Source organism: Lycium barbarum, chromosome 10 (assembly GCF_019175385.1).
Source record: "Lycium barbarum isolate Lr01 chromosome 10, ASM1917538v2, whole genome shotgun sequence".
Lineage (NCBI taxonomy): Eukaryota > Viridiplantae > Streptophyta > Magnoliopsida > Solanales > Solanaceae > Lycium > Lycium barbarum.
In genome coordinates this window covers 27,980,538-27,996,191 of record NC_083346.1, presented here as the reverse complement: position 1 = coordinate 27,996,191, position 15,654 = coordinate 27,980,538, and the positions used below count along the sequence as shown (strand labels likewise).

Below are 15,654 nucleotides of genomic sequence, written 5' to 3'. Positions count from 1 at the left end.
GTACATTATGTATATCGGTGTTTGAAGGTGTATAATGTGTAGGTATATACACTAAAAAAATTAATTATACAATATTATACAAGAAATATACGCACTTATACATATTTATACACCTATATACATAAGTATACAAGACAAATACATTATGTATATAGGTGTATAAAATGTATAATAGTGTATAAGAGGGGTATATACACTCATATACACTATTATACACCCACTACCCTGTACCTACTGGTTTCTCCATCGCCGACCTCAACCACATCCGGTGACTCCTATCGCCGATAATTTCATCTCCACCACCGGCTAGATCTTCAGGGATAGATCTAGATCTAGCAGATTAGGTTTCAATTTTTTTCTCTTTCTCTAGATCTACAAACGCCGCGAGGTTTCGACACCAATGTCTACACTCAGAGCAACAAGTTTCCAGCGATGGTGTTTTGGGTGTTTGTGTGTTTGATTTCTCCGGCGACGGCGACGGATGTGCAGTGGTGGGGGAGCGGCGCGACAGAGAGAGAGCGAGAGAGAGGCAGCAGAGAGAGAGAGAGAGAGTGAGAGAGAGAGAGAGCGAGAGAGAGGAGACTAGGTCATTTTTTGTAAGATTTAAAAATATGGGTCAATTTTGATAGCATTGTTACCCTAATTGATATACAACGTAATTAACTCGAGATTCAAACCTAAGGAGCTGTGAAAAAACAAACTGATGACACTTTGAATTTTAAATTACGAGTCTGAATTTTTAAATTGACATGCCCAAAATTCTAAAGTTTAAACTGTTAAAATTAAAACTTCAAACCTTCAAATTTGAACTTAAGCCCTTACAAAACATAAATTCAAAACTGTACCTAAACTTTAAACCTAAGCTCAAAATATTTTTGAGAATGCAAAACTTTAATTAAAATTTTGGTTATTATAGCCCCACGTAAGGGTGTCAAAACAATTTTAAAAACCGACGGAGCTGAATCGTACCGAATCGAACCAAACTGATTTTTAGGTTTTTTCCACTGAAATCGTAGATTTTGGTATGAAACTATAATCATATCGAATAATTACGTTAGATTTTTATTTTATAAAAAATACTGAAAATTTCCCGAACCGAACCAAGTGTGTGTGTGTATTAAAAAATTTATATGTCAAATTTAAAATAGGGAAAATACATTAAACACACCCCCCCCCCCCCCCCGCCCAACGTATAGCCGGATTAATTATGACGCACCCAACCTTTGCGGGCGACCTATTACCCCCCAGTCTTAATTTTTCAGTATTTTAGTGACCTTTTTTCGCTGATTTTTAGTGACCCCCAATTTTTTATCTTACGTGTTGTACACGCGCCTTTAATTTTCCAATTCAGCATTATTTTTTTTAACTCCCTTTTCATTTCACCCTTAAACGTAAACAAAATTAAAAGGCATAGATTTTAAAATTCCCCTCTCTCTCTCTCATCGATTTTCACAAATTTGGCACTGTTTACCTTGATAATTTTCAACCGATCTTCCACCAAATACATTAATTCGCGTAATACTTAGTGATTTCTAGGGTCGTTTTTGCATTCTCAAGTTTGGTGAAGTTTGTTTTGCTGAAGAAGGCTATCATTCGTGAGGCAAATGTAGGGTTTTGACACATTTAATTATTTGCTTGCATTCTAGGGTTTTGAATCAGGTGTTTGTTAATGTAGGGTCATTTTTAGGGTTTTGACACATTTAATTATTTGCTTGCATTCTAGGGTTTTGAATCGGGTGTTTGTTAATGTAGGGTTTTTTTAGTAGAATGAGGTAAATGATCGAGTAACTTTTGCTGCTGATTTTGTTAAAAAAAACATATGTTTCCCTTTGATGTTGCTTGTTGGTGAGAAGTTTTGTTGATTTGTAATTTAAGGGTTTTGTTAAGTATTGTTGCTTTGTAACTTTCAGGTATGGCTGATTTTATTTATGTTACGTTGAGATGGTTTTATGGTGGGGTATTTGATTTAAGTAGTGGTGTGCCAAGATATGAGGGTGGTAATTGTACAGAATTCTTTGATGTTGATGTTGATACGTTGTCATATTTTGAGCTTAGGGACTACATAAAGGAATTAGGATATAGTCCAAGATGTGGTTTTAAGGTGAAACCCCCTAATAGTGACATTCTTGTAGATGTACTTACTGACAAGAATATTTTGGACCTTTCCCTAAGTTTGAAAGATGGGGACATTGTGGAGATTTATGTCTGCCACATGGTAGATGAACCACATGTGCCCCCATTGCTTTTGGAATATATTGTTCCCAACAACCAAACAAAAAGTGATGTTTTTAATAAAGTTGGTGAGGGTATCCAATGTGAACCAAATGTTTGTCAAAGCAACCCTAATGAGAACCCAACCACTGAAAATACACCACTTGAAATTGCAGCAACTACTACTTCACCCTCTCAATTTCCCACTAATTCTTCAACCCCACAAACAGAAGCTGCTGAAAATTCACCCAAACAAACTGAACCTGAAGATGGTGAAAATGCAAAGCAAGTAAGTAGTGACCATGTTGACTCTCAATCAACAGATTCTGATGTTGAATCAGATGTTGAATGTGATGTAGAATCAGACCATGTGGCAGTATTTGATGGTCCAGATGGTGATGATGGATCAGATGTACATGAGGAAGTTAAAACATTTAGGGCTGAAAGGAGGGCTTATAAGAGAAGGACTAGAAGAGAGAAAAAGGGGCAACCTAACATTGATGATGTACCTTTAGGTGAAGTTGAACAAGACATAAGATTTTATGAAACAGAACCTAATGAAAGAGGTTTGGAAGGAAGGGTAGGTGGTGATGAACCCTTTTACTTTAGTTCTGATGCATATAGTTGTACATCTGATGAGGATGATGCTGAGGAGGGGGTAACCTTGAAACCTAGAAGGGAAAGTAAATACATATGGTTTGACCCTACATGTAAGAAGGTAGTATGGCAGCTTGGTATGATTTTTCAGAGTGTTAATGAGTTTAGAGATGATGTGACTAGATATTCACTTCAGACTGGTCAAAAGATTGGGGAGGCCTGATAACGTCCAAATACACTCCTCAAAGAGAAAGTGTACACGGTCGTATGCAATATATTTACCCAACTATGAGTCGGGGTCGATCCCACAGGGAACAATATGCTAGGCGATTAAGAAAGTAAGGAACTTTCACCAACTAAGCTAAAGCCAAACGATAAATGATATTTTGGGTTTTTTGGAGAAAATTATGACTAATGCGGAAATGTAAACTAACCTAGAAAGCGAGTAAAATGATCAATGGCCACAAGTTTGGATAATAGGAGATTACACTCAAGTAACGATCCAATGTATTTCACGATTTTACAACTAAGAGCGGGTTTATGTTAATAGATAATGATTTCTAAAATCTCATTGAAAGTCTTCCAACCAAATCAATGAATTTCACTCTAAGCTTTTCCAAGCCTTAGAGTGTGATATTAGGCACAATCAATTTAACCTCAAGTAACTATCCTCTTCCGAGCTCAAGTTATTAGATGAGTTTAATGACCCAAATTCTTGTTAATTAATCTTTCCCAACCTAGATTTCCTCTTCCAAGCTCAATCTAAGTAAATGGGTGAGTCCTAGGGTTAGCCAATCCCTTTGGAAACATTCAAGAACGAGATTAATTAAATCAACAAAGACCCACTTCAATAGCAATAAGAATCATTCAATACATAAGCATAACAAGAGTTTCAAACCAAACTTTAATCAAGAATACTTTCATAAACGAGATTCAAGTTATGGAATAGAAAGCTACACACTTAGATATACAATACAAAGCAAGGAATTGAAGAAATGAATTAAAGGTTTAAGAAATACTCAACCAAATCTTCAAATCTTCAACCCCAAAGTGTGGTGTAAAAACTAGTCTCCAAACTTGATGAAAAACTGCCAAAGATAAAAATGATATGTTGCCCTAAGCTTCTCTTTTATGCCCAGATTTTTCCAAGTCCAAAAATTGACAAAATATGCCCCAACTTTCAGTTTTTGCAATTCTGCCCGTTTTTTGCAGTTCTGTCCCTTTTTGCAAGTCCAGTTTTGACAGTTTTGCAAATATGTCTAATTTGGCCTCTTTTTGACTTTATTTTCATTTGGTTTCTTCCGATCACTTCTAAATCATATAAAACCAAGTTAAAAAGTCAAACTTGCTGCAGAACATGCGGCTCGCATGTGTGACCTGCGACTCGCAGGTCACGCTTCTTCTATTTTGGCTTGTTTTGCTCTATTTTATTCCATTTTGGTTCATTTTGATCCATTTTGCTCTGTTATGCTCTCCGGGCATCTTTTCCTACAAAACAACATAAAACACACAAAAAGTAACAACAAAAGTGCTTAAAGAGTCACAAAAACTTAAGGAATTAGCATCGAATATCGCGTAATTTCACGACTCATCAAGGCCTTGAAAGGAGGCTGGTTTTTTGGAAATGTGCTAGAAGCACATTTGAGGCAGATTTGAGGAGAAATTTAGACAAATTAGAGCTGCTTGGTGGTGAGAAGATTGTTGAGGATTTACTCTACTACAAGGAACACACTTTTTGTAAGGTATACTTTAATACTGAAACTAAGTGTGACATCATTGACAATAATATGGCTGAGAGCTTTAATGCTTGGATCTTGCCTGCAAGACACAAGACCATCATAACCATGCTAGAAGAGATTAGGATTAAGGTAATGAATAGGATAAGCGTGATGAGGTCTTTTGCAAACACTTGGGTCACAAGAATATCTCCAATGACATTAAGGACATTAGAAGAAAACATGGGGAAGTCAATGAACTGTAATATTGTGTTTAATGGTGAGCATGGGTTTGAGATTCTTGATGGTCCATATCAGCACATTGTTGATATTGTCAATGAGAAATGTAGTTGTAGGTCATGGCAGCTTAAAGGAATATCATGTCCACATACCATTTGTGCCATGTTGTACAAGAAGTATGAACCTATTGAATATGTCCATGAATACTATAGCAAGAAGAACTGGTTCAAAACCTATTGTCACTACATTCAACCAATGACAAATATGGCAATGTGGCCTAGGTCTGCTAATCCTGTTATTGCACCACCAATCATTAGAAAAATGCCAGGCAAGCCCTCAAAAGCAAGAAGGAAAGAGGCCAGTGAAGCAAAGAAATGTGGAAAAATGACAAGAACAAGCATGTTGATGACTTGCAGCCAATGTGGAGGTAAAAACCACAATAAAAGAGGCTGTCAGAGGGTATGTCCTTCCTACAATTTTCTTGACTTTGCACCGCACTATTGAATTTTTATGACTTTGCATTTTACTTGTAGAGGGTAACATGGTCTGCTTTTGCTGCTTCTCAAGCCAATACTACTTCTCAAACATTTGATGCTTCTCAAACATTTGTTGCTTCTCATGCCAGTACTGCCTCTCAAACTAATGATGCCTCTCAAACCTTTGCTGCCTCTCAAACCTTTGTTGCTTCTCAAACAACTGCTGCTTCAAACAATGTCCCAAGGCCAAGGGGGAGACCAAGAAAAGCACCTGTGGTACCTGAAACTCCTCCAAGACCAAGGGGTAGGCCAAGAAAAGATCCTACTGTGCCTAGTGCTCCTCCAAGACCAAGGGGAAGGCCAAGAAAAGAACCTGCAGTTGCTACTCCAAAGCCTAGAGGAAGGCCAAGAAAAGAACCTACAGTTGCTACTCTAAAGCCTAGAGGAAGGCCAAGAAAGGTAACAGAGGCTGTTGCTAGTCCTGCCCCTGCTGTTCTCAAAAGAGTTGATTCTGAGGGTCCCCCTTCTTACCCAAATAAAATATCTAAAACAGTTGGTATGGGAGTCTTTGTTGCTGAAAGTGGTTATACATCCCTGAATGTAAGTTTAATATTTTCTTTACAATGGCATTGGTATGTGAAGTTGTGAAGTGACTAATTTTCAAAGTTGTTTATTGCAGCATGACATGCCTATTAGTAGAGTGCTGAATTTTGGTGGTAAACATCAAGCAACTCAGCCTATAAGATCTGCTGAAGTCACAGGAGACCTTGGTCACAAGACACGTCAAGGGATGAGATACAAAGGCAAACCATGCTACTCAAGAAGCATGCTTGATGAGATTAGAAGAGACATACTCAACAAGGCCACTAGCATCAAAGGAAAGAGGCCATGGAAGTGATGACCATTACTTAGATTACTAGAATTAAGTTGTTTTTTGGGATAATTATCTGCTTTGTATGAATTCGGCAGTTTGGAAGACTTGAATTAACAGTTACAATGACTTAATGTTTTCTGCTTAATTAAGTGTTAGAATGACTTATTAATCATACTTGTTTGTGTCCATTGTTTGTGCTCTGTTAGCTATGGTACTGTGATTTGGGCAGTGTGTATATTGAGCACTAAAGTTAAATGTGCAGTCTGTGCACTGTGCTGTGTGTGTACATATAAATGTGGGCAGATTTTTGTGGCGGCTTGAATTTAGGTACATTGACTGAAATGAATTCAGTCAGTCTGCATTGAACGTTTCAATTCAATCTAATTGAATTCATTCACATTGACTGGTAGTTGGGAAGGCTAATGAGAATTGTAACCATTCAATATCATCAGCCTATAAATAGCCTATTAAGCTGTCCATTTCAACTTATCCCTACACCATTCCTTCTCATTCAAACAACGAATTTCATAGCAAAATGCCTCTAGGTGAAGATGAACTGATTTACTTCGAGAAGAAACTAACCAAATCATACGTTGACAACGATGACTTTGTAAGTGTTATTTTGCAAACTTATTTCAATTGATGTGTTTACTTATTCATAATGCCTCATGCATTTTTTGCAGATCCTACCTTCTAACATACAAGATTTTCTTTCAAGCACAACTACACAAGCTGTTGTTTTCTACGAGCAGCGTGAATACAATATGATGTATAAGGTTGGCGCGCATACCCGCCTCTGACAAGGGTGGAAGGATTTCATTGATGCAAACCTTCTAAGGGAGGGACATGTCTTATGCTTTAATGGTTGTGAACATAATGAGAAAGTAACCTTCTTTGTTAATATCAAGAGGGAAGTTATCGAAATAGATTAGGTTTCTCCCTATTATGTAAAGTTTATGAATTATCATCAATGAAATCTATATCAATGAACTTTATCTTTATCTATGATTTTTCTTCTCAAGTTGAATGAAGACAACTTTTTAATTGAACATCCATGACAAGAAACTTCTCCAACTTACATACATAAAGTGAATAGCAATCACTTAAACATCCTTTAACATACAAACATGTAATCCTACTATGGCAATCAACATTAGTAGTGCTTGTTTAAAAACAACCAATAAACCAAATAACAACACCAAAGAAACACAAAAACAAAAACTTGTTAATAATAATGCATCTACCCCTCTTCTCTTGTTCAAGCTTCATCACTTTCATCTCTTCTTCAAGCTTTGACACTTTCATCTCTTCTTCAACCTTTAACACTTTCATCTCTTCATTTGTAGTGATATTCTCATTACCGATGGCCATTTCACTATTGTCATTACCAATATCTCCATGAATGCAAGAAGACTCTCCTTCTTCCATTTCATTTGTCAAACCAACTTCTTCCGCCATTTTCTTCTTCAATTCCACTGTTTGCTCTTCCATTTTCTTCTTCAATTCCACTGCTTGCTCTTCCATTTTCGTAATCAATTTGTGAATAACAAACTTAGACCTTTCATCAATAGGATCATCCCTCCATTCCAAGAACTTATTTCTTAGCCTATAAAATAAATTCAATTCATGTTAGGAACACTGTAATGTGTGGCAGAAATAAGGCACGCAACATAAAAAATATATTTATAATCGTACCCCATAGAATGGGCATGTCCAAAATCTTCTTCCGGGATTATTGGGAGACCAAGAAATCTGCATTTTTAATAATACTCCGTGATGGCATCGCACTTGACGCTTCATCTTTGGATCGTCATTTTGACTACAAAGATTGTTCAACTCCGATTTGAACTCTTTCATTAAGAACCCTAGAAAAAAAAATAAGTGAAAGATTTCTTGGTCTATAAATAAAAGATGAGAATAATAATGAGTTTGGAGAAAATATTACTTACCACTAGAATGCATGGCACAGATTTCAAATCTTTTTTTTCTTCAAGCTTTGGCAAAAATGAAGTCAAGAATCGAAAATGAAGAAGAAGGAAGAGAAAATAAAGGGAGAGGCGGGTGGGGCGGGTTTTTCCCGTTATTTTTATACACGTGTCAAAAAATAACTGGTCAAATGTCCCCCTCACGCGCTGCTTGGTCGTGTAGTCACGCACACTGCCAGATCAGCGGTAAAAGGTCACTAAAATACTGAAAAATTAAGACTAGAGGGGTAATAGGTCGCCCGCAAAGGTTGGGTGCGTCATAATTAATCCGGCTATACGTTGGGGGGGGGGGGGTTAATGTATTTTCCCTTTAAAATAAAAAGTATTAAAAGATTTGTTCGGACCTTGGGGTAAATTTTGTTAAAATGGAGTACAATACCAAATCTAAAACCTATTGCTGCTGCTACAGCAACACTACTTTGTTCTTCATGTTTATGTAAACTTTAAGTTTCAGCATAGCAGCAAATTACATACACAATCCATCTGCGATAGTTGTAGGCTTTTGGACTTTAAGGTGAGATCCCCTCAATATATGCTTTGGATATTCAAATACACTACTAAAAATACGGTCAAATTCGACCAAAATTTTCGACCACACACGGTCGGAAAAGGCCAATTTTCGACTAAAATTTCGACCGCAAGGCATGGTCGCTAACAGCTAGGGTGAATTTTTTTTCGACCTCACGTGGTCGAAAATTTTCGACCACACGCGGTTGAAATAAGTTTTCTACCTAAATTATGAAAATAAATTTTTTGACCACCTGAGGTCGAAAAAGTTATTTTTATTTAAATATTAATAAAATATTTCGACCGCACACGGTCAAAAATATTGTTTTATACAAATATTATTTAAAGTTTTCGACCTCTTCTGGTCGAAATATGATAGAATATAAAAATAATAAAAAAAATATTTTCAGAATTTTGACCGCATGTGGTCGAAATTTAACAATATTGTTCCCAGGTTTCGACCTCATGAGGTCGAAATTCAAAATGTTGCCCAGATTTTCGACCTCGCGCGATCGAAATTCTAATTTCTAAGTACAATTTCGACCTTATAAGGTCGAAAATTATCAATATCTGGGTGGATTTTCGACCTCATGAGGTCGAAAATCTGGAAAAAAAAATTCCAGCATTCTGCTGCTTTTACAGCAGCCCATCTGCCAATCACATTCTTCAACCAAATCAACAATGCGATTCATCAAAGTACTTCTACAATCATAAACTTCACATTCTACAATCAAATTCAACCTCAAGTTTCAATTTAAAGTACTTCTAAATATCCTTAAAACTACATTCAAACACTTAAACATCGTAAAGTTAAACAACCATAAACTACTTTCTACATCGTAAAGTTAAACATCCATAAACTACTTCCTACAATCAAATTCACCTTCAAAAGTACAACTAATTCGAATTAAAACTATCATCAAATATCATATACATATCCAAGAAAACATAGCAATATTACAATCCAAAAGTATACGAATCAAAAAAGTCAACGTTGGGTGTTAGAGACATGATCCGATTCCTCCCCACTATCCTCATCAACAAGAGCATGAACTACGTTGGCTTGTGACCTACGAGCATCCTCGGGACACGGGGGAATATGAGAGGGCCTCGAGTTGAGTAAGCTATCAATTTGGGCCTGCATATGCAACATCCTTGCCTCCGTGGCACTAAGTGTACTTGTTAGTTGACTAACTTTCAGCTTCATTTCTTGGTACTCCTTAGGATCCACTGCCCCTTCAGAAGTAGTACCCTACGCCTTGAAGGAACGACGGAAATTGACGACATGCTCGATTAGGCATCCCATAAACTATCCCATACCTTGTCGGGGGAGCTACCTTCTCCATCCACTCCTGAGCAATTATCTCGTTGGTCATCGACGTTCCGGCTGGCTGACAGGCACAATAGTCCAACTTGTGTTGTTGAAACTCGGTCTGAAATTGAAGGATGCAATGTTAGTAGGTAAATTTAGTTCAAACAAAAGTAGTTATTATTGTTAGTTAGTGACTTACATAGGTTTGCTGAGCCCTAGGCTCAATCCATTGGTCCGTACCATCGGCGTTCTTCGCCTTCCTCATGTGAGTAATCTTGAAGACTTCATCTTGAGGTACTTCCTGACCCCTCTCGAGCATCTACAAATAAATCAAGATTAACAACTAATTTCATATCCAAACGAGCCACAAGTAAAAATGAAATATGGGAGATATTACTATGTTAAAAATGAAATATGGGAGCCACAAGTAGTCGTTTTATGTTGTATTACACTCGCTTTGAACATTTTGTATTAAACATGTCTGGTATGTTTGTTAAGTGTAATGAAATTTCATCTCATAGGACTGTCTTGGACATCCATATTATATGGTCTTTTTGGTTGATCCTTACACAACAATTACACTAATTCAAGCGAGGGTTAGAATAAAGAATCTACAAAAAATGTTATCTACATTTCATATATGTTTTTATTTTTTATTTTAAACTGATCATAGTATTTCCAACAACTTCAAGTGCCAAAATCTTGCTTTTTGAATATAAAATCAAACTTGACTTTATAACCAAAAACTTTTGCTATAAACTTTGTGCATGAGATCAATGAAAGAATCCATTGCCCCTTCGGAAACATTGTTATCTGCTTTGATACTCAACAATCTAACGGCGACAGACAATTGAGAGTGCGGACTCCCATCTTTTAAAGGACGACTAGCTTGATTTAACTTTGCATAAAAACGTTTGGCCTCTTCATTGGGAGGTTCTTCAACATGGCCACCAGATTCAAAATCCGAATGCATGTCATATGCATCCTGAACCATGTAGTGCATTCTAGAATTTTGGACATTACGTTCTACCCCCTGCTACTTTCACCGACGAAGAAGTTCTGAGATCTACCAAAATTGTTGTGTGTTTCCCCATGACTAGTCCACACTGTATAATTACTTTTAAAGCCTTTTTCGTACAGATGAAGCGTAACAATCTCTCAGGTTTCGTAATTCATACATTCACATTTAACACAAGGACACCTAACCACACCATGAGCAGTAAAATCCTCAAGTGACTTTGCGTATTCAACAAAAGCATAGACACCGGCGATAAATTCATCTCTCATCCCTAATGGATCATCATAAGATTTATTGTACATCCAACTACGAGATTCCATCTACATAAATAGCACAACGTTTGAACTTATTAAACCAATACTTAGTTTATATGTTATTAGTAAAAGACTCACCAACCATAATTACCATAATTCTCAAAAGGGCATCATAATTACCAAAAAAAAGATCAGAGAATAATGAAGAATTCACATTCAAGCTAAGCACCCATTTAACTAGTAATTGCTTAAACAAACAAAACACATAATTGCTAATTAGGCCAATAGTGGACTAACATATCCACTAAACAGATCCATGCAACTAACAATTAAACTACTTAAGCCACATGATTAGGAATCAAGCTTAGTCAAACACATAACTAAGAGGTAACACACATAATAGTGCAGAAATTTAAAAAGAGGAGGAGAAGATTAACTGTTAACTAGCTTCATCACTCTAAATTCCTCACATCCGACCAAAATTTTCAAACTATACACCATTATTCATTTTCAAAAGGAAGCATTAATTTCCATAGGCAAGGAACGCCCTTGCTGTCAATCTAGAGCATGTTCATATTTTGGACCACTGAAAACTATATAATGCATGACATTATTAGTGATTACTTAAGACTATATACCTAAAACCAGTACTTTTTATTCTTGTTGAAGCTTGAAACTTTCTTGAAGTACCCTCCTTTGTTAATTTGAAATATCTGGTAGATTTTTAGTACCAACAAATTGGTTTTTGCTTTATGTAATGTGTCTGAAAATTTTCACAAAAGCAAAGTAAATAAGTAAATAAACACAGAGAGTAATTATATCAACAACAACTCTAAATGAATAAGTCATCTTTCAAAAGTATTTTCCGAAAAAAATATTATCATCGTACCAAACACACCCCTAATTCTGACCAATTTTTGTGCACTATCTATTCCAACTCTATTTTTAAACTTAAACCTTCACTAAAAATGTAGTTATGGGTGAGATTGTGAGCAAGGTGGAAAGTGAACTACTCTGTAGGGCCTATATTCACATGTATTTAGGTGAAGATCAAGCCAAGGAGAAGTTTGGTGCATCCATTTAGAAAAAAAATGGCAATAAAATTACTTACCTTTAGTGGCGGCGGACAGCAAGGGCGGCTAGGGAGGACAGACAGTGGTGGGGATGGGGCATCGGCGGCGGGGGATGGGCGTGGGCGGCGGGCTAGGGGTGGGAGTGATGGGAAATTAGGTTTAGTTTTGGTATAAAATATTTGGGAGGGGAAGACGATTGAAGTTAGGGGAGTATATTAAATTTTCAAGTTTATTATTTTGACTGCGTGCGGTCGAAATATGCTTCTTCTTTTTTTTAAATTAATTTTTTTATTTATATAATTTAATTTTTTTATAAAATGTTTTTTTTTCGATTTATTATTTGTAAAAAAAAAAAAGGTTTCGATCTTATGTGGTCAAAATTTTATTTCATGTTTAAATATCGACCGCGTGAGGTCGAAATCCAAAAAAAAAAAAAAAATTTGAAAATTTCGACCTCATGTGGTCGATTTTATTTTGACCAAAAAGTGTGGTCGAAAATTTTTGATCGATTTTCCTTGTTTTTTTAGTAGTGATATAGATTATTACAAAGGATGCTAAAGTACACAAACGTAATTGTTCAACGAAATCAATTGTAGACACCAATATAATTCTAATATAGTACGTATAAATTTTCATACGCCTCTTCATAATAAAAGTGGTGCATCATGTGATTATGGTAAACATAACGAGAATATTGCTTCTGTTAGTTGTCATTGTAGGATATTATAAAGGGAAAATATTTTCATTCTATGTTATTCTTACTTTTGGGTGTTTAATTCTATCACATTATATCGATAGAGATAGTCGTTGGCTGACGTTTAGAAACCGAAAATTAGCCGAATCGTACAAAAAATGAAGTGAAACTGAAACAATTGGGACGGTTTCGAAAAGTTTAATTTTGGTTATACATCATAGAGTAACCGAAAAATCGACATGATACAAGTTTCTAAAAATAACCGATCGGATTGAATCAGCGACAACCCTAGCCTAAGGGTGGCGAAGGGGACGGGATGGGGATGGTAGGGGACTTTTTGGGGGGACGGGACGGGACAGGACAGAACAGGCACTTTTTAAATGGGGACTTTGGGGGGACGGGACGGGACAGGCACTTCTTAAATGGGGACTTTGGGGGGACGGGCTTATAGGGGATTTTTAGGGGGCCCGTCCTGTCCCACTCCGGGGGGGAGGGGGGGGGTTTCTTTTAATTTATTTAAATATTTAATTTTAAAGTACTAAATAGACACAAATTTTATAAAACTTCAAACTTAACATTTAAATTGATAACATTACAAATTCAAACATACAAACGGCTAATACATTGCAAAATTAAAATTCAAAACATAGAAACGAAACGTAAACACATTGCAAATCATAAAACTTCAAAACATACAAATTAAACGGTTAACACTTAACATTGATGCAGATAAACTTCAAATTTCATCTTTTATTTTGTGGCACTTCTTCATATGTTTGTTTAACGGTCCGGTACCCCCATGGGGGTATTTGGCGAGATTAAGCGTATAACAATACAACTTTTCACACTTGTTACAACTTACATTTTCTTCATCTACCCGCTCATAAAAATTTCATACCCAAGAAATTATTCTTTGAAGAGGAGGTGGAGGAGGAGGATTTTCCATGAAAGCTTGAACTTTAAAGTAGAATATTTGAGTTTTAAAATCGAGGTAGAGAGATAATTGTGTGAAGAATAAAGTATGATAGAGGGGTATTTATAGTTGAGTTTTTATAATTTTAAAAATAAAGGGGTCTTACCAAAAAGACTTATAAATTCAACGGGCTTGAAAAAAGACAGGGAAATAAGATAATGATCAGATTGAGCATGAGAAAGATAACAGAAGAAAACAGTGAGAGTACAAAAGATGTTAAACAAAAAAGAGAGTGAGATGTGCTGATGGGATCTTGAAAGATCAATTCAATAATAGGAGGTGTATGTAGAGTTGTAGACACGTGGGGTCTTGAAAGATCAATTCAAAAATTTAAAGACTTGGATTTACTTTTAGGTATTTATAAAAGGAGAAATAATTTCAAATAAGAACTAGTTATTTTTTATAACTTATAACTTTAAAGTCTTTAAGAGCCCGTTTGGATTGGCTTATAAGTTATTTTCAGTTTTTTTGAGTGTTTGGCTGGCCAGCTTAAAGCCATTTTGTGCTTAAAATAAGCGCAAAAAATTAATTTGACCCTTTTAACTTAGCTTATCTAAAACAGCTTATAAGCTGAAAATAGCTTATAAGTTGCTTTTTTTAAGCCCATCCAAACAAGCTCTAAATGTATTTAACAACGGCTATTTTTTGAACTTCTAAGGGCTATTATTTTTAATTTATTACATAATATTAAATATACTTTCAAGTCTTTATAATCTGTACAAAGAATTGCATTTTTTTTTGTAGTTATGTAAAGAAAAATAATTTCAAGCAAGAACTTTATGTTTATTTATTCAAAATAGATCTTTTAAATTTCATAAAACTTGACTCAAAGTCTCAAATACAAGAAGAACACCTAATCTACACAGCTACCTTCTAGGAAGGGTTCTGTTTCAATTAGGCCTCTAAGTTACAATAAGATCACATAATCTACACAGCCACCTTCTAGGAAGGATTCTGTTTTAACTAGGCATCTAAGTAGTTAATTATAAATTATCACACTAAAACTTGTATGGATCTATGTACATTTTTTCTAAATGTCGTAACGCTTCCATTGCATCCAATTCTGGAATTGGTATATCTGCTTGACGGTCCATAAGTTCCATGCCATCATCGCTATTAGTGTTGATTATCTCTTCATATTCTTCTTCTTCTTCTTCTTGACGGGTTAATTTTGGTAGCCCACAATTTCTTCTCTGAATAAGACAGAAATCTCCAAGCTATCTTGTGCTAATGAATATCTATGGTCTCTGAGTTGAAATCTTGTCGCGCTAAAAGCTGCCTCCGAAGCTACTGATGATGATTGAATAGTTAGGATATCTCGAGTTTTGAGAGCAATGGAAATGCCTTGCCACGCTCCCTCCACCATCCTAAAATATCTTCGTTGTCGTCGTCGTTCACAACGATGCTTTCCAAACTCTGATTAAGATAAGATTCAAGATCACTTTCATTTTGAGTATTCGCAATACCAAGCCATGCAGCATCCATTGATCTATCAAATTTTCTATTGCCAAATTTAGCCTTATTTTTTGTGAAGGACGTTGATTTCCACTTCTACTTTTCACAGATTTATAATTTTTATACATTATTTTAGCTTTTAATTATATGCTACGTTTACACTCTTCAACATTTGGATGTTCGTTAGGAGGAATATCTAAATGCAAATAAATTTCATATAAAGAATTCAACCTAGTACAAACTTCTTTTGGAATTTTTTTAACAGGAAAA

General features: G+C 35.8%; 1 long non-coding RNA gene across 1 annotated transcript; it reads right to left on the bottom strand.

The window, feature by feature from the left end:
- Positions 1–9,365: 9,365 nt before the first annotated feature.
- LOC132615948 (uncharacterized) lies at positions 9,366–12,603 on the bottom strand. The gene is made up of 3 exons (XR_009572907.1): positions 12,301–12,603; positions 10,117–10,236; positions 9,366–10,038 (listed from the first exon to the last, which is right to left on the bottom strand). It is a non-coding gene; the product is annotated as an uncharacterized LOC132615948 (long non-coding RNA).
- Between the last annotated feature and the right edge of the window lie 3,051 nt (positions 12,604–15,654).